General features: G+C 43.9%; 13 non-coding genes across 13 annotated transcripts; all 13 read left to right on the top strand.

The window, feature by feature from the left end:
* Positions 1–1,248: 1,248 nt before the first annotated feature.
* TRNAG-CCC (transfer RNA glycine (anticodon CCC)) lies at positions 1,249–1,320 on the top strand. Its single transcript has one exon. It is a non-coding gene; the product is annotated as a tRNA-Gly (tRNA).
* Positions 1,321–2,842: 1,522 nt separating this feature from the next.
* On the top strand, positions 2,843–2,914 carry TRNAG-UCC (transfer RNA glycine (anticodon UCC)). The gene has a single exon. It is a non-coding gene; the product is annotated as a tRNA-Gly (tRNA).
* A 1,529-nt stretch (positions 2,915–4,443) lies between these two features.
* On the top strand, positions 4,444–4,515 carry TRNAG-CCC (transfer RNA glycine (anticodon CCC)). The gene has a single exon. It is a non-coding gene; the product is annotated as a tRNA-Gly (tRNA).
* Positions 4,516–7,068: 2,553 nt separating this feature from the next.
* TRNAG-CCC (transfer RNA glycine (anticodon CCC)) lies at positions 7,069–7,140 on the top strand. The gene has a single exon. It is a non-coding gene; the product is annotated as a tRNA-Gly (tRNA).
* A 1,523-nt stretch (positions 7,141–8,663) lies between these two features.
* Positions 8,664–8,735, top strand: TRNAG-UCC (transfer RNA glycine (anticodon UCC)). The gene has a single exon. It is a non-coding gene; the product is annotated as a tRNA-Gly (tRNA).
* Positions 8,736–10,269: 1,534 nt separating this feature from the next.
* On the top strand, positions 10,270–10,341 carry TRNAG-CCC (transfer RNA glycine (anticodon CCC)). Its single transcript has one exon. It is a non-coding gene; the product is annotated as a tRNA-Gly (tRNA).
* Positions 10,342–12,894: 2,553 nt separating this feature from the next.
* TRNAG-CCC (transfer RNA glycine (anticodon CCC)) lies at positions 12,895–12,966 on the top strand. The gene has a single exon. It is a non-coding gene; the product is annotated as a tRNA-Gly (tRNA).
* A 1,522-nt stretch (positions 12,967–14,488) lies between these two features.
* On the top strand, positions 14,489–14,560 carry TRNAG-UCC (transfer RNA glycine (anticodon UCC)). Its single transcript has one exon. It is a non-coding gene; the product is annotated as a tRNA-Gly (tRNA).
* Positions 14,561–16,095: 1,535 nt separating this feature from the next.
* On the top strand, positions 16,096–16,167 carry TRNAG-UCC (transfer RNA glycine (anticodon UCC)). The gene has a single exon. It is a non-coding gene; the product is annotated as a tRNA-Gly (tRNA).
* A 1,522-nt stretch (positions 16,168–17,689) lies between these two features.
* Positions 17,690–17,761, top strand: TRNAG-UCC (transfer RNA glycine (anticodon UCC)). The gene has a single exon. It is a non-coding gene; the product is annotated as a tRNA-Gly (tRNA).
* Positions 17,762–19,291: 1,530 nt separating this feature from the next.
* Positions 19,292–19,363, top strand: TRNAG-CCC (transfer RNA glycine (anticodon CCC)). Its single transcript has one exon. It is a non-coding gene; the product is annotated as a tRNA-Gly (tRNA).
* Positions 19,364–20,868: 1,505 nt separating this feature from the next.
* TRNAG-UCC (transfer RNA glycine (anticodon UCC)) lies at positions 20,869–20,940 on the top strand. Its single transcript has one exon. It is a non-coding gene; the product is annotated as a tRNA-Gly (tRNA).
* Positions 20,941–24,063: 3,123 nt separating this feature from the next.
* On the top strand, positions 24,064–24,135 carry TRNAG-UCC (transfer RNA glycine (anticodon UCC)). Its single transcript has one exon. It is a non-coding gene; the product is annotated as a tRNA-Gly (tRNA).
* The last annotated feature ends 1,636 nt before the right edge of the window (positions 24,136–25,771 follow it).

Genomic DNA, 25,771 nt, shown 5'->3' with positions numbered 1-25,771 from the left:
AAGCATTTCCTAGGCAATATTTAGCCTCTGAAAAAAATATGCAAGATCCAGCAATAAATCTGGCAAAAGTCCCCAACATTTTGTGCATACTTGTGCCCTCACCTGAATGTAGCACCACCTTGTAGCCGTCGGAGGTAACTGCAGCTCACAAAATGTTTCATCAGAGGGCAAGTTTAGAGGAATCCAAAAGGCAGATGTCCATGGAAAGAGCCTCCGACTGCAGCAGGAAGTTTGGATGCTTCAAATTTGCATAGCTTCCAGTCCAACGTCCTCTCATGTACCGAATGCTCCCAAACGCTCTAAAGCCTTATACCCGGCAAGCCCTCACCGGGTAGATCTCTGGCTCCCAGGTAAAGCCAAATACTGAGCATGCAAGCACTAGGATCACAGAGAGAGAGAGAGGCAGAGAGCGTCGGAGAGCTGTTGTCTTGTTAAAGGCCTGAAACGGCTAGTGCCTAAGAGGGTCTGGACTTTCAGTTGTGACTGATTGTGAGAGGGGAAGATAAAGATTTTCTGCACCCAGCATGCCTTGCGATATACTTAGGCAAATGAGGTGAGAGCCCGACCAATCCCACGTCACTTCTCTGAATGCCTCCTCATCTGCATAAAGAGAACACTTTCACAAAGGAGCAGAGTGGCGCAGCGGAAGCGTGCTGGGCCCATAACCCAGAGGTCGATGGATCGAAACCATCCTCTGCTAATTTTGCTTGATTTTCCTTCCAAGGACCAAGCTGTCATTTCCACATAGCCAGAAAGGAAAAGTGCAAGCTTGTGCCAGCTATGTGAGAAAAGACTTCTCAACTATTCGTGTCTGTGTAATACAAGAGTGATCGTGAAAGGTACAACCCTGTACTTTGAAAGTAAAGACACACAATTATAACCATAAATGACTGACTGGTGGGAGCTTCACACAACTTTCTGGGCATGCTTTGAATTTCATTCTTCCCATTTTGTTCTGCTCTTATCTATCTCCTTGGCATTTCATGGAATGTTCTCTTTCTCTTCCCTGCTTTGCTTCCCATGCTGCCTATATATGCTCATTTCTACTATTTGTACTGTTGCTTTTCATTTCTTCTCTTCTGCACAACTTTGTCCTTGGTTTCAATCCCCAGTTCCTTACCCTCTGCAAAAAACGTTCTACTGCTTCTCATGTTGGTATCTAAACCAAATGCACCATTGAAGCTGGTGCAAGATAGTCATTGATTTCTGCAACGTAATATTTAGAACCGAGAGCTAACACATCAGAGGGCGTTGGTGGTATAGTGGTGAGCATAGCTGCTTCCCAAGCAGTTGACCTGGGTTCGATTCCCGGCCAACGCACTGAAAATACTTATATATTCTGCAAGCAGGATATATTGTAATGCAACATGTCACAAAATGGAAATTTCATGAACAGATTAATCAGCCATATATAAAAAAATAAACAAATACGTGGGCAAACATCTCAATCGCACCTTCTGCTACATACATTGTCCTAATATATGATAAGTTTCATAAAGCAGAGTCACAACACACATGTGCTGGTAATAAATTTGTTACAGTGGGCAAGCAATGGAAGGGCTGAGGCCCGACCAGACATTGTAACTCCAGCATCTCTATGTTAAAAAGCATTTCTAGGCAATATCTAGCCTCTGAAAAAATATGCAAGATCCACCGATAAATCTGGCAAAAGTCCCTAACATTTTGTGCATACTTGTGCTCTCACCTGAATGTAGCGCCACCTTGTAGCTGTCGAAGGAAACTGCTGCTCACAAAATGTTTTATCAGAAGGCAAGTTGAGAGGAATCCAAGAGTCAGATGTCCATGGAAAGAACCACTCACTGAAGCAGGAATGTTGGAGGCTTCATATTCGCATAGTTTCCTGTCCAACGTCCACTCACGTCCCGAACGCTCCCAAACGCTCAAAAGCCTCACACCGGGCAAGCCCTCACCGGGTATATCTCTGGCTCCAAGGTAAAGCCAAATCCTGAGCATGCTAGTGCTAGGATCACAGAGCGAGAGAGAGATGGTTCAAGAGCTACTGTCTTGATAAAGGCCTGAAACGGCTAGTGCCTAAGAGTGTCTGACTTTCAGTTATGACTGATTGTGAGAGGGGAAGATGAAGTTTTTCTGCACCCAGCATGCCTTGGGATATACTTATGCAAATGAGGTGAGAGCCAGACCAATCCCATGCTACTCTGCCTAATGCTCCTTATCTGCATAAAAAGAACACTTTCACAACGGAGCAGAGTGGCGCAGCGGAAGCGTGCTGGGCCCATAACCCAGAGGTCGATGGATCGAAACCATCCTCTGCTAATTTTGCTTGATTTTACTTCCAAGGACCAAGCTGTCATTTCCACGCTACCAGCAAGGAAAAGCGCAAGCTTGTGCCAGCTATGTGAGAAAAGACTTCTCAACTATCTGTGTCTGCTGAAATACAAGAGAGGGATCGTCAAAAGCTCCACACTGTACTTTGAAAGTAAAGGCACACAATAATAAGCATGAATGACTGGTGGGACCTTCAAACACTTTTATGTGGAGGCTTTGAATTTCATTCTTCCCTTTTTTGTTCTGCTCTTATCTATCTCCTGGGCATTTCATGGAATGTTCTCTATTTCTCTTCCCTGCTTTGCTTCCCATGCTGCCTCTATGTGTTCATATCTATTATTTGTATTGCTGCTTTCCATTCTTCTCTTCTGCACAGCTTTGTCCTTGGTTTCAATCCCAGTTCCTTACCTTCTACAAAAACTTTCTATTGCTTTTCATGTTGGTATCTAAACCAAATGCACCATTGAAGCTGGTGCATGATAGTCATTGAACTCAGGGTCCTAATGTTTAGAACCGAGAGCGCAAAGATCTGAGGGCGTTGGTGGTATAGTGGTGAGCATAGCTGCCTTCCAAGCAGTTGACCCGGGTTCGATTCCCGGCCAACGCAATACAAATACTTATATATTCTGCAAGCAGGATATATTTTAAAGCAACATTTCACAAAATGGTAATATAACTAAGAGGTTAATCAGCCATTATATAAAAAATAAACAAATATGTAGGCAAGCATTTCGATCGCCCCTTCTGCTATATTCATTGTCCTAATATATGATAAGTTTCATAAAGCAGAGTCACCACTCACATGTACTGGTAAAAAAATATGTTACAGTGGGCAGACAATGAAAGGGCTGAGGCCCGACCAGACATTTTAACTCCAGCATCTCTATGTTAAAAAGCATTTCCTAGGCAATATTTAGCCTCTGAAAAAAATATGCAAGATCCAGCAATAAATCTGGCAAAAGTACCCAACATTTTGTGCATACTTGTGCCCTCACCTGAATGTAGCACCACCTTGTAGCCGTCGGAGGTAACTGCAGCTCACAAAATGTTTCATCAGAGGGCAAGTTTAGAGGAATCCAAAAGGCAGATGTCCATGGAAAGAGCCTCCGACTGCAGCAGGAAGTTTGGATGCTTCAAATTTGCATAGCTTCCAGTCCAACGTCCTCTCATGTACCGAACGCTCCCAAACGCTCTAAAGCCTTATACCGGCAAGCCCTCACCGGGTAGATCTCTGGCTCCCAGGTAAAGCCAAATACTGAGCATGCAAGCACTAGGATCACAGAGAGAGAGAGAGACAGAGAGCGTCGGAGAGCTGTTGTCTTGTTAAAGGCCTGAAACGGCTAGTGAATAAGAGGGTCTGGACTTTCAGTTGTGACTGATTGTGAGAGGGGAAGATAAAGATTTTCTGCACCCAGCATGCCTTGCGATATACTTAGGCAAATGAGGTGAGAGCCCGACCAATCCCACGTCACTTCTCTGAATGCCTCCTCATCTGCATAAACAGAACACTTTCACAAAGGAGCAGAGTGGCGCAGCGGAAGCGTGCTGGGCCCATAACCCAGAGGTCGATGGATCGAAACCATCCTCTGCTAATTTTGCTTGATTTTCCTTCCAAGGACCAAGCTGTCATTTCCACATAGCCAGAAAGGAAAAGTGCAAGCTTGTACCAGCTATGTGAGAAAAGACTTCTCAACTATTCGTGTCTGTGTAATACAAGAGTGATCGTGAAAGGTACAACCCTGTACTTTGAAAGTAAAGACACACAATTATAACCATAAATGACTGGTGGGAGCTTCACACAACTTTCTGGGCATGCTTTGAATTTCATTCTTCCCTTTTTGTTCTGCTCTTATCTATCTCCTGGGCATTTCATGGAATGTTCTCTTTCTCTTCCCTGCTTTGCTTCCCATGCTGCCTATATATGCTCATTTCTACTATTTGTACTGTTGCTTTTCATTTCTTCTCTTCTGCACAACTTTGTCCTTGGTTTCAATCCCCAGTTCCTTACCCTCTGCAAAAAACGTTCTACTGCTTCTCATGTTGGTATCTAAACCAAATGCACCATTGAAGCTGGTGCAAGATAGTCATTGATTTCTGCAACGTAATATTTAGAACCGAGAGCTAACACATCAGAGGGCGTTGGTGGTATAGTGGTGAGCATAGCTGCTTCCCAAGCAGTTGACCCGGGTTCGATTCCCGGCCAACGCACTGAAAATACTTATATATTCTGCAAGCAGGATATATTGTAATGCAACATGTCACAAAATGGAAATTTCACGAACAGATTAATCAGCCATATATAAAAAAATAAACAAATACGTGGGCAAACATCTCAATCGCACCTTCTGCTACATACATTGTCCTAATATATGATAAGTTTCATAAAGCAGAGTCACAACACACATGTGCTGGTAATAAATTTGTTACAGTGGGCAAACAATGGAAGGGCTGAGGCCCGACCAGACATTGTAACTCCAGCATCTCTATGTTAAAAAGCATTTCTAGGCAATATCTAGCCTCTGAAAAAATATGCAAGATCCACCGATAAATCTGGCAAAAGTCCCTAACATTTTGTGCATACTTGTGCTCTCACCTGAATGTAGCGCCACCTTGTAGCTGTCGAAGGAAACTGCTGCTCACAAAATGTTTTATCAGAAGGCAAGTTGAGAGGAATCCAAGAGTCAGATGTCCATGGAAAGAACCACTCACTGAAGCAGGAATGTTGGAGGCTTCATATTCGCATAGTTTCCTGTCCAACGTCCACTCACGTCCCGAATGCTCCCAAACGCTCAAAATCCTCACACCGGGCAAGCCCTCACCGGGTATATCTCTGGCTCCAAGGTAAAGCCAAATCCTGAGCATGCTAGTGCTAGGATCACAGAGCGAGAGAGAGATGGTTCAAGAGCTACTGTCTTGATAAAGGCCTGAAACGGCTAGTGCCTAAGAGTGTCTGACTTTCAGTTATGACTGATTGTGAGAGGGGAAGATGAAGTTTTTCAGCACCCAGCATGCCTTGGGATATACTTATGCAAATGAGGTGAGAGCCAGACCAATCCCATGCTACTCTGCCTAATGCTCCTTATCTGCATAAAAAGAACACTTTCACAACAGAGCAAAGTGGCGCAGCGGAAGCGTGCTGGGCCCATAACCCAGAGGTCGATGGATCGAAACCATCCTCTGCTAATTTTGCTTGATTTTACTTCCAAGGACCAAGCTGTCATTTCCACGCTACCAGCAAGGAAAAGCGCAAGCTTGTGTCAGCTATGTGAGAAAAGACTTCTCAACTATCTGTGTCTGCTGAAATACAAGAGAGGGATCGTCAAAAGCTCCACACTGTACTTTGAAAGTAAAGGCACACAATAATAAGCATGAATGACTGGTGGGACCTTCAAACACTTTTATGTGGAGGCTTTGAATTTCATTCTTCCCTTTTTTGTTCTGCTCTTATCTATCTCCTGGGCATTTCATGGAATGTTCGACCAGACATTTTAACTCCAGCATCTCTATGTTAAAAAGCATTTCCTAGGCAATATTTAGCCTCTGAAAAAAATATGCAAGATCCAGCAATAAATCTGGCAAAAGTCCCCAACATTTTGTGCATACTTGTGCCCTCACCTGAATGTAGCACCACCTTGTAGCCGTCGGAGGTAACTGCAGCTCACAAAATGTTTCATCAGAGGGCAAGTTTAGAGGAATCCAAAAGGCAGATGTCCATGGAAAGAGCCTCCGACTGCAGCAGGAAGTTTGGATGCTTCAAATTTGCATAGCTTCCAGTCCAACGTCCTCTCATGTACCGAATGCTCCCAAACGCTCTAAAGCCTTATACCCGGCAAGCCCTCACCGGGTAGATCTCTGGCTCCCAGGTAAAGCCAAATACTGAGCATGCAAGCACTAGGATCACAGAGAGAGAGAGAGGCAGAGAGCGTCGGAGAGCTGTTGTCTTGTTAAAGGCCTGAAACTGCTAGTGCCTAAGAGGGTCTGGACTTTCAGTTGTGACTGATTGTGAGAGGGGAAGATAAAGATTTTCTGCACCCAGCATGCCTTGCGATATACTTAGGCAAATGAGGTGAGAGCCCGACCAATCCCACGTCACTTCTCTGAATGCCTCCTCATCTGCATAAAGAGAACACTTTCACAAAGGAGCAGAGTGGCGCAGCGGAAGCGTGCTGGGCCCATAACCCAGAGGTCGATGGATCGAAACCATCCTCTGCTAATTTTGCTTGATTTTCCTTCCAAGGACCAAGCTGTCATTTCCACATAGCCAGAAAGGAAAAGTGCAAGCTTGTGCCAGCTATGTGAGAAAAGACTTCTCAACTATTCGTGTCTGTGTAATACAAGAGTGATCGTGAAAGGTACAACCCTGTACTTTGAAAGTAAAGACACACAATTATAACCATAAATGACTGACTGGTGGGAGCTTCACACAACTTTCTGGGCATGCTTTGAATTTCATTCTTCCCATTTTGTTCTGCTCTTATCTATCTCCTGGGCATTTCATGGAATGTTCTCTTTCTCTTCCCTGCTTTGCTTCCCATGCTGCCTATATATGCTCATTTCTACTATTTGTACTGTTGCTTTTCATTTCTTCTCTTCTGCACAACTTTGTCCTTGGTTTCAATCCCCAGTTCCTTACCCTCTGCAAAAAACGTTCTACTGCTTCTCATGTTGGTATCTAAACCAAATGCACCATTGAAGCTGGTGCAAGATAGTCATTGATTTCTGCAACGTAATATTTAGAACCGAGAGCTAACACATCAGAGGGCGTTGGTGGTATAGTGGTGAGCATAGCTGCTTCCCAAGCAGTTGACCTGGGTTCGATTCCCGGCCAACGCACTGAAAATACTTATATATTCTGCAAGCAGGATATAGTGTAATGCAACATGTCACAAAATGGAAATTTCATGAACAGATTAATCAGCCATATATAAAAAAATAAACGAATACGTGGGCAAACATCTCAATCGCACCTTCTGCTACATACATTGTCCTAATATATGATAAGTTTCATAAAGCAGAGTCACAACACACATGTGCTGGTAATAAATTTGTTACAGTGGGCAAACAATGGAAGGGCTGAGGCCCGACCAGACATTGTAACTCCAGCATCTCTATGTTAAAAAGCATTTCTAGGCAATATCTAGCCTCTGAAAAAAATATGCAAGATCCACCGATAAATCTGGCAAAAGTCCCTAACATTTTGTGCATACTTGTGCTCTCACCTGAATGTAGCGCCACCTTGTAGCTGTCGAAGGAAACTGCTGCTCACAAAATGTTTTATCAGAAGGCAAGTTGAGAGGAATCCAAGAGTCAGATGTCCATGGAAAGAACCACTCACTGAAGCAGGAATGTTGGAGGCTTCATATTCGCATAGTTTCCTGTCCAACGTCCACTCACGTCCCGAACGCTCCCAAACGCTCAAAAGCCTCACACCGGGCAAGCCCTCACCGGGTATATCTCTGGCTCCAAGGTAAAGCCAAATCCTGAGCATGCTAGTGCTAGGATCACAGAGCGAGAGAGAGATGGTTCAAGAGCTACTGTCTTGATAAAGGCCTGAAACGGCTAGTGCCTAAGAGTGTCTGACTTTCAGTTATGACTGATTGTGAGAGGGGAAGATGAAGTTTTTCTGCACCCAGCATGCCTTGGGATATACTTATGCAAATGAGGTGAGAGCCAGACCAATCCCATGCTACTCTGCCTAATGCTCCTTATCTGCATAAAAAGAACACTTTCACAACGGAGCAGAGTGGCGCAGCGGAAGCGTGCTGGGCCCATAACCCAGAGGTCGATGGATCGAAACCATCCTCTGCTAATTTTGCTTGATTTTACTTCCAAGGACCAAGCTGTCATTTCCACGCTACCAGCAAGGAAAAGCGCAAGCTTGTGCCAGCTATGTGAGAAAAGACTTCTCAACTATCTGTGTCTGCTGAAATACAAGAGAGGGATCGTCAAAAGCTCCACACTGTACTTTGAAAGTAAAGGCACACAATAATAAGCATGAATGACTGGTGGGACCTTCAAACACTTTTATGTGGAGGCTTTGAATTTCATTCTTCCCTTTTTTGTTCTGCTCTTATCTATCTCCTTGGCATTTCATGGAATGTTCTCTATTTCTCTTCCCTGCTTTGCTTCCCATGCTGCCTCTATGTGTTCATATCTATTATTTGTATTGCTGCTTTCCATTCTTCTCTTCTGCACAGCTTTGTCCTTGGTTTCAATCCCAGTTCCTTACCCTCTACAAAAACTTTCTATTGCTGTTCATGTTGGTATCTAAACCAAATGCACCATTGAAGCTGGTGCATGATAGTCATTGAACTCAGGGTCCTAATGTTTAGAACCGAGAGCGCAAAGATCAGAGGGCGTTGGTGGTATAGTGGTGAGCATAGCTGCCTTCCAAGCAGTTGACCCGGGTTCGATTCCCGGCCAACGCAGTACAAATACTTATATATTCTGCAAGCAGGATATATTTTAAAGCAACATTTCACAAAATGGTAATATAATTAAGAGGTTAATCAGCCATTATATAAAAAATAAACAAATATGTAGGCAAGCATTTCGATCGCCCCTTCTGCTATATTCATTGTCCTAATATATGATAAGTTTCATAAAGCAGAGTCACCACTCACATGTACTGGTAAAAAAATATGTTACAGTGGGCAGACAATGAAAGGGCTGAGGCCCGACCAGACATTTTAACTCCAGCATCTCTATGTTAAAAAGCATTTCCTAGGCAATATTTAGCCTCTGAAAAAAATATGCAAGATCCAGCAATAAATCTGGCAAAAGTCCCCAACATTTTGTGCATACTTGTGCCCTCACCTGAATGTAGCACCACCTTGTAGCCGTCGGAGGTAACTGCAGCTCACAAAATGTTTCATCAGAGGGCAAGTTTAGAGGAATCCAAAAGGCAGATGTCCATGGAAAGAGCCTCCGACTGCAGCAGGAAGTTTGGATGCTTCAAATTTGCATAGCTTCCAGTCCAACGTCCTCTCATGTACCGAATGCTCCCAAACGCTCTAAAGCCTTATACCCGGCAAGCCCTCACCGGGTAGATCTCTGGCTCCCAGGTAAAGCCAAATACTGAGCATGCAAGCACTAGGATCACAGAGAGAGAGAGAGACAGAGAGCGTCGGAGAGCTGTTGTCTTGTTAAAGGCCTGAAACGGCTAGTGCCTAAGAGGGTCTGGACTTTCAGTTGTGACTGATTGTGAGAGGGGAAGATAAAGATTTTCTGCACCCAGCATGCCTTGCGATATACTTAGGCAAATGAGGTGAGAGCCCGACCAATCCCACGTCACTTCTCTGAATGCCTCCTCATCTGCATAAAGAGAACACTTTCACAAAGGAGCAGAGTGGCGCAGCGGAAGCGTGCTGGGCCCATAACCCAGAGGTCGATGGATCGAAACCATCCTCTGCTAATTTTGCTTGATTTTCCTTCCAAGGACCAAGCTGTCATTTCCACATAGCCAGAAAGGAAAAGTGCAAGCTTGTGCCAGCTATGTGAGAAAAGACTTCTCAACTATTCGTGTCTGTGTAATACAAGAGTGATCGTGAAAGGTACAACCCTGTACTTTGAAAGTAAAGACACACAATTATAACCATAAATGACTGACTGATGGGAGCTTCACACAACTTTCTGGGCATGCTTTGAATTTCATTCTTCCCTTTTTGTTCTGCTCTTATCTATCTCCTGGGCATTTCATGGAATGTTCTCTTTCTCTTCCCTGCTTTGCTTCCCATGCTGCCTATATATGCTCATTTCTACTATTTGTACTGTTGCTTTTCATTTCTTCTCTTCTGCACAACTTTGTCCTTGGTTTCAATCCCCAGTTCCTTACCCTCTGCAAAAAATGTTCTACTGCTTCTCATGTTGGTATCTAAACCAAATGCACCATTGAAGCTGGTGCAAGATAGTCATTGATTTCTGCAACGTAATATTTAGAACCGAGAGCTAACACATCAGAGGGCGTTGGTGGTATAGTGGTGAGCATAGCTGCTTCCCAAGCAGTTGACCCGGGTTCGATTCCCGGCCAACGCACTGAAAATACTTATATATTCTGCAAGCAGGATATATTGTAATGCAACATGTCACAAAATGGAAATTTCACGAACAGATTAATCAGCCATATATAAAAAAATAAACAAATACGTGGGCAAACATCTCAATCGCACCTTCTGCTACATACATTGTCCTAATATATGATAAGTTTCATAAAGCAGAGTCACAACACACATGTGCTGGTAATAAATTTGTTACAGTGGGCAAACAATGGAAGGGCTGAGGCCCGACCAGACATTGTAACTCCAGCATCTCTATGTTAAAAAGCATTTCTAGGCAATATCTAGCCTCTGAAAAAATATGCAAGATCCACCGATAAATCTGGCAAAAGTCCCTAACATTTTGTGCATACTTGTGCTCTCACCTGAATGTAGCGCCACCTTGTAGCTGTCGAAGGAAACTGCTGCTCACAAAATGTTTTATCAGAAGGCAAGTTGAGAGGAATCCAAGAGTCAGATGTCCATGGAAAGAACCACTCACTGAAGCAGGAATGTTGGAGGCTTCATATTCGCATAGTTTCCTGTCCAACGTCCACTCACGTCCCGAATGCTCCCAAACGCTCAAAATCCTCACACCGGGCAAGCCCTCACCGGGTATATCTCTGGCTCCAAGGTAAAGCCAAATCCTGAGCATGCTAGTGCTAGGATCACAGAGCGAGAGAGAGATGGTTCAAGAGCTACTGTCTTGATAAAGGCCTGAAACGGCTAGTGCCTAAGAGTGTCTGACTTTCAGTTATGACTGATTGTGAGAGGGGAAGATGAAGTTTTTCAGCACCCAGCATGCCTTGGGATATACTTATGCAAATGAGGTGAGAGCCAGACCAATCCCATGCTACTCTGCCTAATGCTCCTTATCTGCATAAAAAGAACACTTTCACAACAGAGCAAAGTGGCGCAGCGGAAGCGTGCTGGGCCCATAACCCAGAGGTCGATGGATCGAAACCATCCTCTGCTAATTTTGCTTGATTTTACTTCCAAGGACCAAGCTGTCATTTCCACGCTACCAGCAAGGAAAAGCGCAAGCTTGTGTCAGCTATGTGAGAAAAGACTTCTCAACTATCTGTGTCTGCTGAAATACAAGAGAGGGATCGTCAAAAGCTCCACACTGTACTTTGAAAGTAAAGGCACACAATAATAAGCATGAATGACTGGTGGGACCTTCAAACACTTTTATGTGGAGGCTTTGAATTTCATTCTTCCCTTTTTTGTTCTGCTCTTATCTATCTCCTGGGCATTTCATGGAATGTTCGACCAGACATTTTAACTCCAGCATCTCTATGTTAAAAAGCATTTCCTAGGCAATATTTAGCCTCTGAAAAAAATATGCAAGATCCAGCAATAAATCTGGCAAAAGTCCCCAACATTTTGTGCATACTTGTGCCCTCACCTGAATGTAGCACCACCTTGTAGCCGTCGGAGGTAACTGCAGCTCACAAAATGTTTCATCAGAGGGCAAGTTTAGAGGAATCCAAAAGGCAGATGTCCATGGAAAGAGCCTCCGACTGCAGCAGGAAGTTTGGATGCTTCAAATTTGCATAGCTTCCAGTCCAACGTCCTCTCATGTACCGAATGCTCCCAAACGCTCTAAAGCCTTATACCCGGCAAGCCCTCACCGGGTAGATCTCTGGCTCCCAGGTAAAGCCAAATACTGAGCATGCAAGCACTAGGATCACAGAGAGAGAGAGAGGCAGAGAGCGTCGGAGAGCTGTTGTCTTGTTAAAGGCCTGAAACTGCTAGTGCCTAAGAGGGTCTGGACTTTCAGTTGTGACTGATTGTGAGAGGGGAAGATAAAGATTTTCTGCACCCAGCATGCCTTGCGATATACTTAGGCAAATGAGGTGAGAGCCCGACCAATCCCACGTCACTTCTCTGAATGCCTCCTCATCTGCATAAAGAGAACACTTTCACAAAGGAGCAGAGTGGCGCAGCGGAAGCGTGCTGGGCCCATAACCCAGAGGTCGATGGATCGAAACCATCCTCTGCTAATTTTGCTTGATTTTCCTTCCAAGGACCAAGCTGTCATTTCCACATAGCCAGAAAGGAAAAGTGCAAGCTTGTGCCAGCTATGTGAGAAAAGACTTCTCAACTATTCGTGTCTGTGTAATACAAGAGTGATCGTGAAAGGTACAACCCTGTACTTTGAAAGTAAAGACACACAATTATAACCATAAATGACTGACTGGTGGGAGCTTCACACAACTTTCTGGGCATGCTTTGAATTTCATTCTTCCCTTTTTGTTCTGCTCTTATCTATCTCCTGGGCATTTCATGGAATGTTCTCTTTCTCTTCCCTGCTTTGCTTCCCATGCTGCCTATATATGCTCATTTCTACTATTTGTACTGTTGCTTTTCATTTCTTCTCTTCTGCACAACTTTGTCCTTGGTTTCAATCCCCAGTTCCTTACCCTCTGCAAAAAACGTTCTACTGCTTCTCATGTTGGTATCTAAACCAAATGCACCATTGAAGCTGGTGCAAGATAGTCATTGATTTCTGCAACGTAATATTTAGAACCGAGAGCTAACACATCAGAGGGCGTTGGTGGTATAGTGGTGAGCATAGCTGCTTCCCAAGCAGTTGACCCGGGTTCGATTCCCGGCCAACGCACTGAAAATACTTATATATTCTGCAAGCAGGATATATTGTAATGCAACATGTCACAAAATGGAAATTTCACGAACAGATTAATCAGCCATATATAAAAAAATAAACAAATACGTGGGCAAACATCTCAATCGCACCTTCTGCTACATACATTGTCCTAATATATGATAAGTTTCATAAAGCAGAGTCACAACACACATGTGCTGGTAATAAATTTGTTACAGTGGGCAAACAATGGAAGGGCTGAGGCCCGACCAGACATTGTAACTCCAGCATCTCTATGTTAAAAAGCATTTCTAGGCAATATCTAGCCTCTGAAAAAATATGCAAGATCCACCGATAAATCTGGCAAAAGTCCCTAACATTTTGTGCATACTTGTGCTCTCACCTGAATGTAGCGCCACCTTGTAGCTGTCGAAGGAAACTGCTGCTCACGAAATGTTTTATCAGAAGGCAAGTTGAGAGGAATCCAAGAGTCAGATGTCCATGGAAAGAACCACTCACTGAAGCAGGAATGTTGGAGGCTTCATATTCGCATAGTTTCCTGTCCAACGTCCACTCACGTCCCGAATGCTCCCAAACGCTCAAAATCCTCACACCGGGCAAGCCCTCACCGGGTATATCTCTGGCTCCAAGGTAAAGCCAAATCCTGAGCATGCTAGTGCTAGGATCACAGAGCGAGAGAGAGATGGTTCAAGAGCTACTGTCTTGATAAAGGCCTGAAACGGCTAGTGCCTAAGAGTGTCTGACTTTCAGTTATGACTGATTGTGAGAGGGGAAGATGAAGTTTTTCAGCACCCAGCATGCCTTGGGATATACTTATGCAAATGAGGTGAGAGCCAGACCAATCCCATGCTACTCTGCCTAATGCTCCTTATCTGCATAAAAAGAACACTTTCACAACAGAGCAAAGTGGCGCAGCGGAAGCGTGCTGGGCCCATAACCCAGAGGTCGATGGATCGAAACCATCCTCTGCTAATTTTGCTTGATTTTACTTCCAAGGACCAAGCTGTCATTTCCACGCTACCAGCAAGGAAAAGCGCAAGCTTGTGTCAGCTATGTGAGAAAAGACTTCTCAACTATCTGTGTCTGCTGAAATACAAGAGAGGGATCGTCAAAAGCTCCACACTGTACTTTGAAAGTAAAGGCACACAATAATAAGCATGAATGACTGGTGGGACCTTCAAACACTTTTATGTGGAGGCTTTGAATTTCATTCTTCCCTTTTTTGTTCTGCTCTTATCTATCTCCTGGGCATTTCATGGAATGTTCTCTATTTCTCTTCCCTGCTTTGCTTCCCATGCTGCCTCTATGTGTTCATATCTATTATTTGTATTGCTGCTTTCCATTCTTCTCTTCTGCACAGCTTTGTCCTTGGTTTCAATCCCAGTTCCTTACCCTCTACAAAAACTTTCTATTGCTTTTCATGTTGGTATCTAAACCAAATGCACCATTGAAGCTGGTGCATGATAGTCATTGAACTCAGGGTCCTAATGTTTAGAACCGAGAGCGCAAAGATCAGAGGGCGTTGGTGGTATAGTGGTGAGCATAGCTGCCTTCCAAGCAGTTGACCCGGGTTCGATTCCCGGCCAACGCAGTACAAATACTTATATATTCTGCAAGCAGGATATATTTTAAAGCAACATTTCACAAAATGGTAATATAATTAAGAGGTTAATCAGCCATTATATAAAAAATAAACAAATATGTAGGCAAGCATTTCGATCGCCCCTTCTGCTATATTCATTGTCCTAATATATGATAAGTTTCATAAAGCAGAGTCACCACTCACATGTACTGGTAAAAAAATATGTTACAGTGGCAGACAATGAAAGGGCTGAGGCCTGACCAGACATTTTAACTCCAGCATCTCTATGTTAAAAAGCATTTCCTAGGCAATATTTAGCCTCTGAAAAAAGTATGCAAGATCCAGCAATAAATCTGGCAAAAGTCCCCAACATTTTGTGCATACTTGTGCCCTCACCTGAATGTAGCACCACCTTGTAGCCGTCGGAGGTAACTGCAGCTCACAAAATGTTTCATCAGAGGGCAAGTTTAAAGGAATCCAAAAGGCAGATGTCCATGGAAAGAGCCTCCGACTGCAGCAGGAAGTTTGGATGCTTCAAATTTGCATAGCTTCCAGTCCAACGTCCTCTCATGTACCGAATGCTCCCAAACGCTCTAAAGCCTTATACCCGGCAAGCCCTCACCGGGTAGATCTCTGGCTCCCAGGTAAAGCCAAATACTGAGCATGCAAGCACTAGGATCACAGAGAGAGAGAGAGAGACAGAGAGCGTCGGAGAGCTGTTGTCTTGTTAAAGGCCTGAAACGGCTAGTGCCTAAGAGGGTCTGGACTTTCAGTTGTGACTGATTGTGAGAGGGGAAGATAAAGATTTTCTGCACCCAGCATGCCTTGCGATATACTTAGGCAAATGAGGTGAGAGCCCGACCAATCCCACGTCACTTCTCTGAATGCCTCCTCATCTGCATAAAGAGAACACTTTCACAAAGGAGCAGAGTGGCGCAGCGGAAGCGTGCTGGGCCCATAACCCAGAGGTCGATGGATCGAAACCATCCTCTGCTAATTTTGCTTGATTTTCCTTCCAAGGACCAAGCTGTCATTTCCACATAGCCAGAAAGGAAAAGTGCAAGCTTGTGCCAGCTATGTGAGAAAAGACTTCTCAACTATTCGTGTCTGTGTAATACAAGAGTGATCGTGAAAGGTACAACCCTGTACTTTGAAAGTAAAGACACACAATTATAACCATAAATGACTGACTGGTGGGAGCTTCACACAACTTTCTGGGCATGCTTTGAATTTCATTCTTCCCTTTTTGTTCTGCTCTTATCTATCTCCTGGGCATTTCATGGAATGTTCTCTTTCTCTTCCCTGCTTTGCTTCCCATGCTGCCTATATATGCTCATTTCTACTATTTGTACTGTTGCTTTTCATTTCTTCTCTTCTGCACAACTTTGTCCTTGGTTTCAATCCCCAGTTCCTTACCCTCTGCAAAAAACGTTCTACTGCTTCTCATGTTGGTATCTAAACCAAATGCACCATTGAAGCTGGTGCAAGATAGTCATTGATTTCTGCAACGTAATATTTAGAACCGAGAGCTAACACATCAGAGGGCGTTGGTGGTATAGTGGTGAGCATAGCTGCTTTCCAAGCAGTTGACCCGGGTTCGATTCCCGGCCAACGCACTGAAAATACTTATATATTCTGCAAGCAGGATATATTGTAATGCAACATGTCACAAAATGGAAATTTCACGAACAGATTAATCAGCCATATATAAAAAAATAAACAAATACGTGGGCAAACATCTCAATCGCACCTTCTGCTACATACATTGTCCTAATATATGATAAGTTTCATAAAGCAGAGTCACAACACACATGTGCTGGTAATAAATTTGTTACAGTGGGCAAACAATGGAAGGGCTGAGGCCCGACCAGACATTGTAACTCCAGCATCTCTATGTTAAAAAGCATTTCTAGGCAATATCTAGCCTCTGAAAAAATATGCAAGATCCACCGATAAATCTGGCAAAAGTCCCTAACATTTTGTGCATACTTGTGCTCTCACCTGAATGTAGCGCCACCTTGTAGCTGTCGAAGGAAACTGCTGCTCACAAAATGTTTTATCAGAAGGCAAGTTGAGAGGAATCCAAGAGTCAGATGTCCATGGAAAGAACCACTCACTGAAGCAGGAATGTTGGAGGCTTCATATTCGCATAGTTTCCTGTCCAACGTCCACTCACGTCCCGAACGCTCCCAAACGCTCAAAAGCCTCACACCGGGCAAGCCCTCACCGGGTATATCTCTGGCTCCAAGGTAAAGCCAAATCCTGAGCATGCTAGTGCTAGGATCACAGAGCGAGAGAGAGATGGTTCAAGAGCTACTGTCTTGATAAAGGCCTGAAACGGCTAGTGCCTAAGAGTGTCTGACTTTCAGTTATGACTGATTGTGAGAGGGGAAGATGAAGTTTTTCTGCACCCAGCATGCCTTGGGATATACTTATGCAAATGAGGTGAGAGCCAGACCAATCCCATGCTACTCTGCCTAATGCTCCTTATCTGCATAAAAAGAACACTTTCACAACGGAGCAGAGTGGCGCAGCGGAAGCGTGCTGGGCCCATAACCCAGAGGTCGATGGATCGAAACCATCCTCTGCTAATTTTGCTTGATTTTACTTCCAAGGACCAAGCTGTCATTTCCACGCTACCAGCAAGGAAAAGCGCAAGCTTGTGCCAGCTATGTGAGAAAAGACTTCTCAACTATCTGTGTCTGCTGAAATACAAGAGAGGGATCGTCAAAAGCTCCACACTGTACTTTGAAAGTAAAGGCACACAATAATAAGCATGAATGACTGGTGGGACCTTCAAACACTTTTATGTGGAGGCTTTGAATTTCATTCTTCCCTTTTTTGTTCTGCTCTTATCTATCTCCTGGGCATTTCATGGAATGTTCTCTATTTCTCTTCCCTGCTTTGCTTCCCATGCTGCCTCTATGTGTTCATATCTATTATTTGTATTGCTGCTTTCCATTCTTCTCTTCTGCACAGCTTTGTCCTTGGTTTCAATCCCAGTTCCTTACCCTCTACAAAAACTTTCTATTGCTGTTCATGTTGGTATCTAAACCAAATGCACCATTGAAGCTGGTGCATGATAGTCATTGAACTCAGGGTCCTAATGTTTAGAACCGAGAGCGCAAAGATCAGAGGGCGTTGGTGGTATAGTGGTGAGCATAGCTGCCTTCCAAGCAGTTGACCCGGGTTCGATTCCCGGCCAACGCAGTACAAATACTTATATATTCTGCAAGCAGGATATATTTTAAAGCAACATTTCACTAAATGGTAATATAATTAAGAGGTTAATCAGCCATTATATAAAAAATAAACAAATATGTAGGCAAGCATTTCGATCGCCCCTTCTGCTATATTCATTGTCCTAATATATGATAAGTTTCATAAAGCAGAGTCACCACTCACATGTACTGGTAAAAAAATATGTTACAGTGGGCAGACAATGAAAGGGCTGAGGCCCGACCAGACATTTTAACTCCAGCATCTCTATGTTAAAAAGCATTTCCTAGGCAATATTTAGCCTCTGAAAAAAATATGCAAGATCCAGCAATAAATCTGGCAAAAGTCCCCAACATTTTGTGCATACTTGTGCCCTCACCTGAATGTAGCACCACCTTGTAGCCGTCGGAGGTAACTGCAGCTCACAAAATGTTTCATCAGAGGGCAAGTTTAGAGGAATCCAAAAGGCAGATGTCCATGGAAAGAGCCTCCGACTGCAGCAGGAAGTTTGGATGCTTCAAATTTGCATAGCTTCCAGTCCAACGTCCTCTCATGTACCGAATGCTCCCAAACGCTCTAAAGCCTTATACCCGGCAAGCCCTCACCGGGTAGATCTCTGGCTCCCAGGTAAAGCCAAATACTGAGCATGCAAGCACTAGGATCACAGAGAGAGAGAGAGACAGAGAGCGTCGGAGAGCTGTTGTCTTGTTAAAGGCCTGAAACGGCTAGTGCCTAAGAGGGTCTGGACTTTCAGTTGTGACTGATTGTGAGAGGGGAAGATAAAGATTTTCTGCACCCAGCATGCCTTGCGATATACTTAGGCAAATGAGGTGAGAGCCCGACCAATCCCACGTCACTTCTCTGAATGCCTCCTCATCTGCATAAAGAGAACACTTTCACAAAGGAGCAGAGTGGCGCAGCGGAAGCGTGCTGGGCCCATAACCCAGAGGTCGATGGATCGAAACCATCCTCTGCTAATTTTGCTTGATTTTCCTTCCAAGGACCAAGCTGTCATTTCCACATAGCCAGAAAGGAAAAGTGCAAGCTTGTGCCAGCTATGTGAGAAAAGACTTCTCAACTATTCGTGTCTGTGTAATACAAGAGTGATCGTGAAAGGTACAACCCTGTACTTTGAAAGTAAAGACACACAATTATAACCATAAATGACTGGTGGGAGCTTCACACAACTTTCTGGGCATGCTTTGAATTTCATTCTTCCCTTTTTGTTCTGCTCTTATCTATCTCCTGGGCATTTCATGGAATGTTCTCTTTCTCTTCCCTGCTTTGCTTCCCATGCTGCCTATATATGCTCATTTCTACTATTTGTACTGTTGCTTTTCATTTCTTCTCTTCTGCACAACTTTGTCCTTGGTTTCAATCCCCAGTTCCTTACCCTCTGCAAAAAACGTTCTACTGCTTCTCATGTTGGTATCTAAACCAAATGCACCATTGAAGCTGGTGCAAGATAGTCATTGATTTCTGCAACGTAATATTTAGAACCGAGAGCTAACACATCAGAGGGCGTTGGTGGTATAGTGGTGAGCATAGCTGCTTCCCAAGCAGTTGACCCGGGTTCGATTCCCGGCCAACGCACTGAAAATACTTATATATTCTGCAAGCAGGATATATTGTAATGCAACATGTCACAAAATGGAAATTTCACGAACAGATTAATCAGCCATATATAAACAAATACGTGGGCAAACATCTCAATCGCACCTTCTGCTACATACATTGTCCTAATATATGATAAGTTTCATAAAGCAGAGTCACAACACACATGTGCTGGTAATAAATTTGTTACAGTGGGCAAACAATGGAAGGGCTGAGGCCCGACCAGACATTGTAACTCCAGCATCTCTATGTTAAAAAGCATTTCTAGGCAATATCTAGCCTCTGAAAAAAATATGCAAGATCCACCGATAAATCTGGCAAAAGTCCCTAACATTTTGTGCATACTTGTGCTCTCACCTGAATGTAGCGCCACCTTGTAGCTGTCGAAGGAAACTGCTGCTCACAAAATGTTTTATCAGAAGGCAAGTTGAGAGGAATCCAAGAGTCAGATGTCCATGGAAAGAACCACTCACTGAAGCAGGAATGTTGGAGGCTTCATATTCGCATAGTTTCCTGTCCAACGTCCACAACGCTCCCAAACGCTCAAAAGCCTCACACCGGGCAAGCCCTCACCGGGTATATCTCTGGCTCCAAGGTAAAGCCAAATCCTGAGCATGCTAGTGCTAGGATCACAGAGCGAGAGAGAGATGGTTCAAGAGCTACTGTCTTGATAAAGGCCTGAAACGGCTAGTGCCTAAGAGTGTCTGACTTTCAGTTATGACTGATTGTGAGAGGGGAAGATGAAGTTTTTCTGCACCCAGCATGCCTTGGGATATACTTATGCAAATGAGGTGAGAGCCAGACCAATCCCATGCTACTCTGCCTAATGCTCCTTATCTGCATAAAAAGAACACTTTCACAACGGAGCAGAGTGGCGCAGCGGAAGCGTGCTGGGCCCATAACCCAGAGGTCGATGGATCGAAACCATCCTCTGCTAATTTTGCTTGATTTTACTTCCAAGGACCAAGCTGTCATTTCCACGCTACCAGCAAGGAAAAGCGCAAGCTTGTGCCAGCTATGTGAGAAAAGACTTCTCAACTATCTGTGTCTGCTGAAATACAAGAGAGGGATCGTCAAAGGCTCCACACTGTACTTTGAAAGTAAAGGCACACAATAATAAGCATGAATGACTGGTGGGACCTTCAAACACTTTTATGTGGAGGCTTTGAATTTCATTCTTCCCTTTTTTGTTCTGCTCTTATCTATCTCCTGGGCATTTCATGGAATGTTCTCTATTTCTCTTCCCTGCTTTGCTTCCCATGCTGCCTCTATGTGTTCATATCTATTATTTGTATTGCTGCTTTCCATTCTTCTCTTCTGCACAGCTTTGTCCTTGGTTTCAATCCCAGTTCCTTACCCTCTACAAAAACTTTCTATTGCTTTTCATGTTGGTATCTAAACCAAATGCACCATTGAAGCTGGTGCATGATAGTCATTGAACTCAGGGTCCTAATGTTTAGAACCGAGAGCGCAAAGATCAGAGGGCGTTGGTGGTATAGTGGTGAGCATAGCTGCCTTCCAAGCAGTTGACCCGGGTTCGATTCCCGGCCAACGCAGTACAAATACTTATATATTCTGCAAGCAGGATATATTTTAAAGCAACATTTCACAAAATGGTAATATAATTAAGAGGTTAATCAGCCATTATATAAAAAATAAACAAATATGTAGGCAAGCATTTCGATCGCCCCTTCTGCTATATTCATTGTCCTAATATATGATAAGTTTCATAAAGCAGAGTCACCACTCACATGTACTGGTAAAAAAATATGTTACAGTGGGCAGACAATGAAAGGGCTGAGGCCCAACCAGACATTTTAACTCCAGCATCTCTATGTTAAAAAGCATTTCCTAGGCAATATTTAGCCTCTGAAAAAAATATGCAAGATCCAGCAATAAATCTGGCAAAAGTCCCCAACATTTTGTGCATACTTGTGCCCTCACCTGAATGTAGCACCACCTTGTAGCCGTCGGAGGTAACTGCAGCTCACAAAATGTTTCATCAGAGGGCAAGTTTAGAGGAATCCAAAAGGCAGATGTCCATGGAAAGAGCCTCCGACTGCAGCAGGAAGTTTGGATGCTTCAAATTTGCATAGCTTCCAGTCCAACGTCCTCTCATGTACCGAACGCTCCCAAACGCTCTAAAGCCTTATACCGGCAAGCCCTCACCGGGTAGATCTCTGGCTCCCAGGTAAAGCCAAATACTGAGCATGCAAGCACTAGGATCACAGAGAGAGAGAGAGACAGAGAGCGTCGGAGAGCTGTTGTCTTGTTAAAGGCCTGAAACGGCTAGTGAATAAGAGGGTCTGGACTTTCAGTTGTGACTGATTGTGAGAGGGGAAGATAAAGATTTTCTGCACCCAGCATGCCTTGCGATATACTTAGGCAAATGAGGTGAGAGCCCGACCAATCCCACGTCACTTCTCTGAATGCCTCCTCATCTGCATAAACAGAACACTTTCACAAAGGAGCAGAGTGGCGCAGCGGAAGCGTGCTGGGCCCATAACCCAGAGGTCGATGGATCGAAACCATCCTCTGCTAATTTTGCTTGATTTTCCTTCCAAGGACCAAGCTGTCATTTCCACATAGCCAGAAAGGAAAAGTGCAAGCTTGTACCAGCTATGTGAGAAAAGACTTCTCAACTATTCGTGTCTGTGTAATACAAGAGTGATCGTGAAAGGTACAACCCTGTACTTTGAAAGTAAAGACACACAATTATAACCATAAATGACTGGTGGGAGCTTCACACAACTTTCTGGGCATGCTTTGAATTTCATTCTTCCCTTTTTGTTCTGCTCTTATCTATCTCCTGGGCATTTCATGGAATGTTCTCTTTCTCTTCCCTGCTTTGCTTCCCATGCTGCCTATATATGCTCATTTCTACTATTTGTACTGTTGCTTTTCATTTCTTCTCTTCTGCACAACTTTGTCCTTGGTTTCAATCCCCAGTTCCTTACCCTCTGCAAAAAACGTTCTACTGCTTCTCATGTTGGTATCTAAACCAAATGCACCATTGAAGCTGGTGCAAGATAGTCATTGATTTCTGCAACGTAATATTTAGAACCGAGAGCTAACACATCAGAGGGCGTTGGTGGTATAGTGGTGAGCATAGATGCTTCCCAAGCAGTTGACCCGGGTTCGATTCCCGGCCAACGCGCTGAAAATACTTATATATTCTGCAAGCAGGATATATTGTAATGCAACATGTCACGAAATGGAAATTTCACGAACAGATTAATCAGCCATATATAAAAAAATAAACAAATACGTGGGCAAACATCTCAATCGCACCTTCTGCTACATACATTGTCCTAATATATGATAAGTTTCATAAAGCAGAGTCACAACACACATGTGCTGGTAATAAATTTGTTACCGTGGGCAAACAATGGAAGGGCTGAGGCCCGACCAGACATTGTAACTCCAGCATCTCTATGTTAAAAAGCATTTCTAGGCAATATCTAGCCTCTGAAAAAATATGCAAGATCCACCGATAAATCTGGCAAAAGTCCCTAACATTTTGTGCATACTTGTGCTCTCACCTGAATGTAGCGCCACCTTGTAGCTGTCGAAGGAAACTGCTGCTCACAAAATGTTTTATCAGAAGGCAAGTTGAGAGGAATCCAAGAGTCAGATGTCCATGGAAAGAACCACTCACTGAAGCAGGAATGTTGGAGGCTTCATATTCGCATAGTTTCCTGTCCAACGTCCACTCACGTCCCGAACGCTCCCAAACGCTCAAAAGCCTCACACCGGGCAAGCCCTCACCGGGTATATCTCTGGCTCCAAGGTAAAGCCAAATCCTGAGCATGCTAGTGCTAGGATCACAGAGCGAGAGAGAGATGGTTCAAGAGCTACTGTCTTGATAAAGGCCTGAAACGGCTAGTGCCTAAGAGTGTCTGACTTTCAGTTATGACTGATTGTGAGAGGGGAAGATGAAGTTTTTCTGCACCCAGTATGCCTTGGGATATACTTATGCAAATGAGGTGAGAGCCAGACCAATCCCATGCTACTCTGCCTAATGCTCCTTATCTGCATAAAAAGAACACTTTCACAACGGAGCAGAGTGGCGCAGCGGAAGCGTGCTGGGCCCATAACCCAGAGGTCGATGGATCGAAACCATCCTCTGCTAATTTTGCTTGATTTTACTTCCAAGGACCAAGCTGTCATTCCCACGCTACCAGCAAGGAAAAGCGCAAGCTTGTGCCAGCTATGTGAGAAAAGACTTCTCAACTATCTGTGTCTGCTGAAATACAAGAGAGGGATCGTCAAAAGCTCCACACTGTACTTTGAAAGTAAAGGCACACAATAATAAGCATGAATGACTGGTGGGACCTTCAAACACTTTTATGTGGAGGCTTTGAATTTCATTCTTCCCTTTTTTGTTCTGCTCTTATCTATCTCCTGGGCATTTCATGGAATGTTCTCTATTTCTCTTCCCTGCTTTGCTTCCCATGCTGCCTCTATGTGTTCATATCTATTATTTGTATTGCTGCTTTCCATTCTTCTCTTCTGCACAGCTTTGTCCTTGGTTTCAATCCCAGTTCCTTACCCTCTACAAAAACTTTCTATTGCTGTTCATGTTGGTATCTAAACCAAATGCACCATTGAAGCTGGTGCATGATAGTCATTGAACTCAGGGTCCTAATGTTTAGAACCGAGAGCGCAAAGATCAGAGGGCGTTGGTGGTATAGTGGTGAGCATAGCTGCCTTCCAAGCAGTTGACCCGGGTTCGATTCCCGGCCAACGCAGTACAAATACTTATATATTCTGCAAGCAGGATATATTTTAAAGCAACATTTCACAAAATGGTAATATAATTAAGAGGTTAATCAGCCATTATATAAAAAATAAACAAATATGTAGGCAAGCATTTCGATCGCCCCTTCTGCTATATTCATTGTCCTAATATATGATAAGTTTCATAAAGCAGAGTCACCACTCACATGTACTGGTAAAAAAATATGTTACAGTGGGCAGACAATGAAAGGGCTGAGGCCCGACCAGACATTTTAACTCCAGCATCTCTATGTTAAAAAGCATTTCCTAGGCAATATTTAGCCTCTGAAAAAAATATGCAAGATCCAGCAATAAATCTGGCAAAAGTCCCCAACATTTTGTGCATACTTGTGCCCTCACCTGAATGTAGCACCACCTTGTAGCCGTCGGAGGTAACTGCAGCTCACAAAATGTTTCATCAGAGGGCAAGTTTAGAGGAATCCAAAAGGCAGATGTCCATGGAAAGAGCCTCCGACTGCAGCAGGAAGTTTGGATGCTTCAAATTTGCATAGCTTCCAGTCCAACGTCCTCTCATGTACCGAATGCTCCCAAATGCTCTAAAGCCTTATACCCGGCAAGCCCTCACCGGGTAGATCTCTGGCTCCCAGGTAAAGCCAAATACTGAGCATGCAAGCACTAGGATCACAGAGAGAGAGAGAGACAGAGAGCGTCGGAGAGCTGTTGTCTTGTTAAAGGCCTGAAACGGCTAGTGCCTAAGAGGGTCTGGACTTTCAGTTGTGACTGATTGTGAGAGGGGAAGATAAAGATTTTCTGCACCCAGCATGCCTTGCGATATACTTAGGCAAATGAGGTGAGAGCCCGACCAATCCCACGTCACTTCTCTGAATGCCTCCTCATCTGCATAAAGAGAACACTTTCACAAAGGAGCAGAGTGGCGCAGCGGAAGCGTGCTGGGCCCATAACCCAGAGGTCGATGGATCGAAACCATCCTCTGCTAATTTTGCTTGATTTTCCTTCCAAGGACCAAGCTGTCATTTCCACATAGCCAGAAAGGAAAAGTGCAAGCTTGTGCCAGCTATGTGAGAAAAGACTTCTCAACTATTCGTGTCTGTGTAATACAAGAGTGATCGTGAAAGGTACAACCCTGTACTTTGAAAGTAAAGACACACAATTATAACCATAAATGACTGACTGATGGGAGCTTCACACAACTTTCTGGGCATGCTTTGAATTTCATTCTTCCCTTTTTGTTCTGCTCTTATCTATCTCCTGGGCATTTCATGGAATGTTCTCTTTCTCTTCCCTGCTTTGCTTCCCATGCTGCCTATATATGCTCATTTCTACTATTTGTACTGTTGCTTTTCATTTCTTCTCTTCTGCACAACTTTGTCCTTGGTTTCAATCCCCAGTTCCTTACCCTCTGCAAAAAATGTTCTACTGCTTCTCATGTTGGTATCTAAACCAAATGCACCATTGAAGCTGGTGCAAGATAGTCATTGATTTCTGCAACGTAATATTTAGAACCGAGAGCTAACACATCAGAGGGCGTTGGTGGTATAGTGGTGAGCATAGCTGCTTCCCAAGCAGTTGACCCGGGTTCGATTCCCAGCCAACGCACTGAAAATACTTATATATTCTGCAAGCAGG

Source organism: Lissotriton vulgaris, chromosome 9 (assembly GCF_964263255.1).
Source record: "Lissotriton vulgaris chromosome 9, aLisVul1.2, whole genome shotgun sequence".
Lineage (NCBI taxonomy): Eukaryota > Metazoa > Chordata > Amphibia > Caudata > Salamandridae > Lissotriton > Lissotriton vulgaris.
The sequence above is the reverse complement of the archived record's forward strand: the minus strand, read 5'-3'. Positions and strand labels throughout refer to the sequence as shown.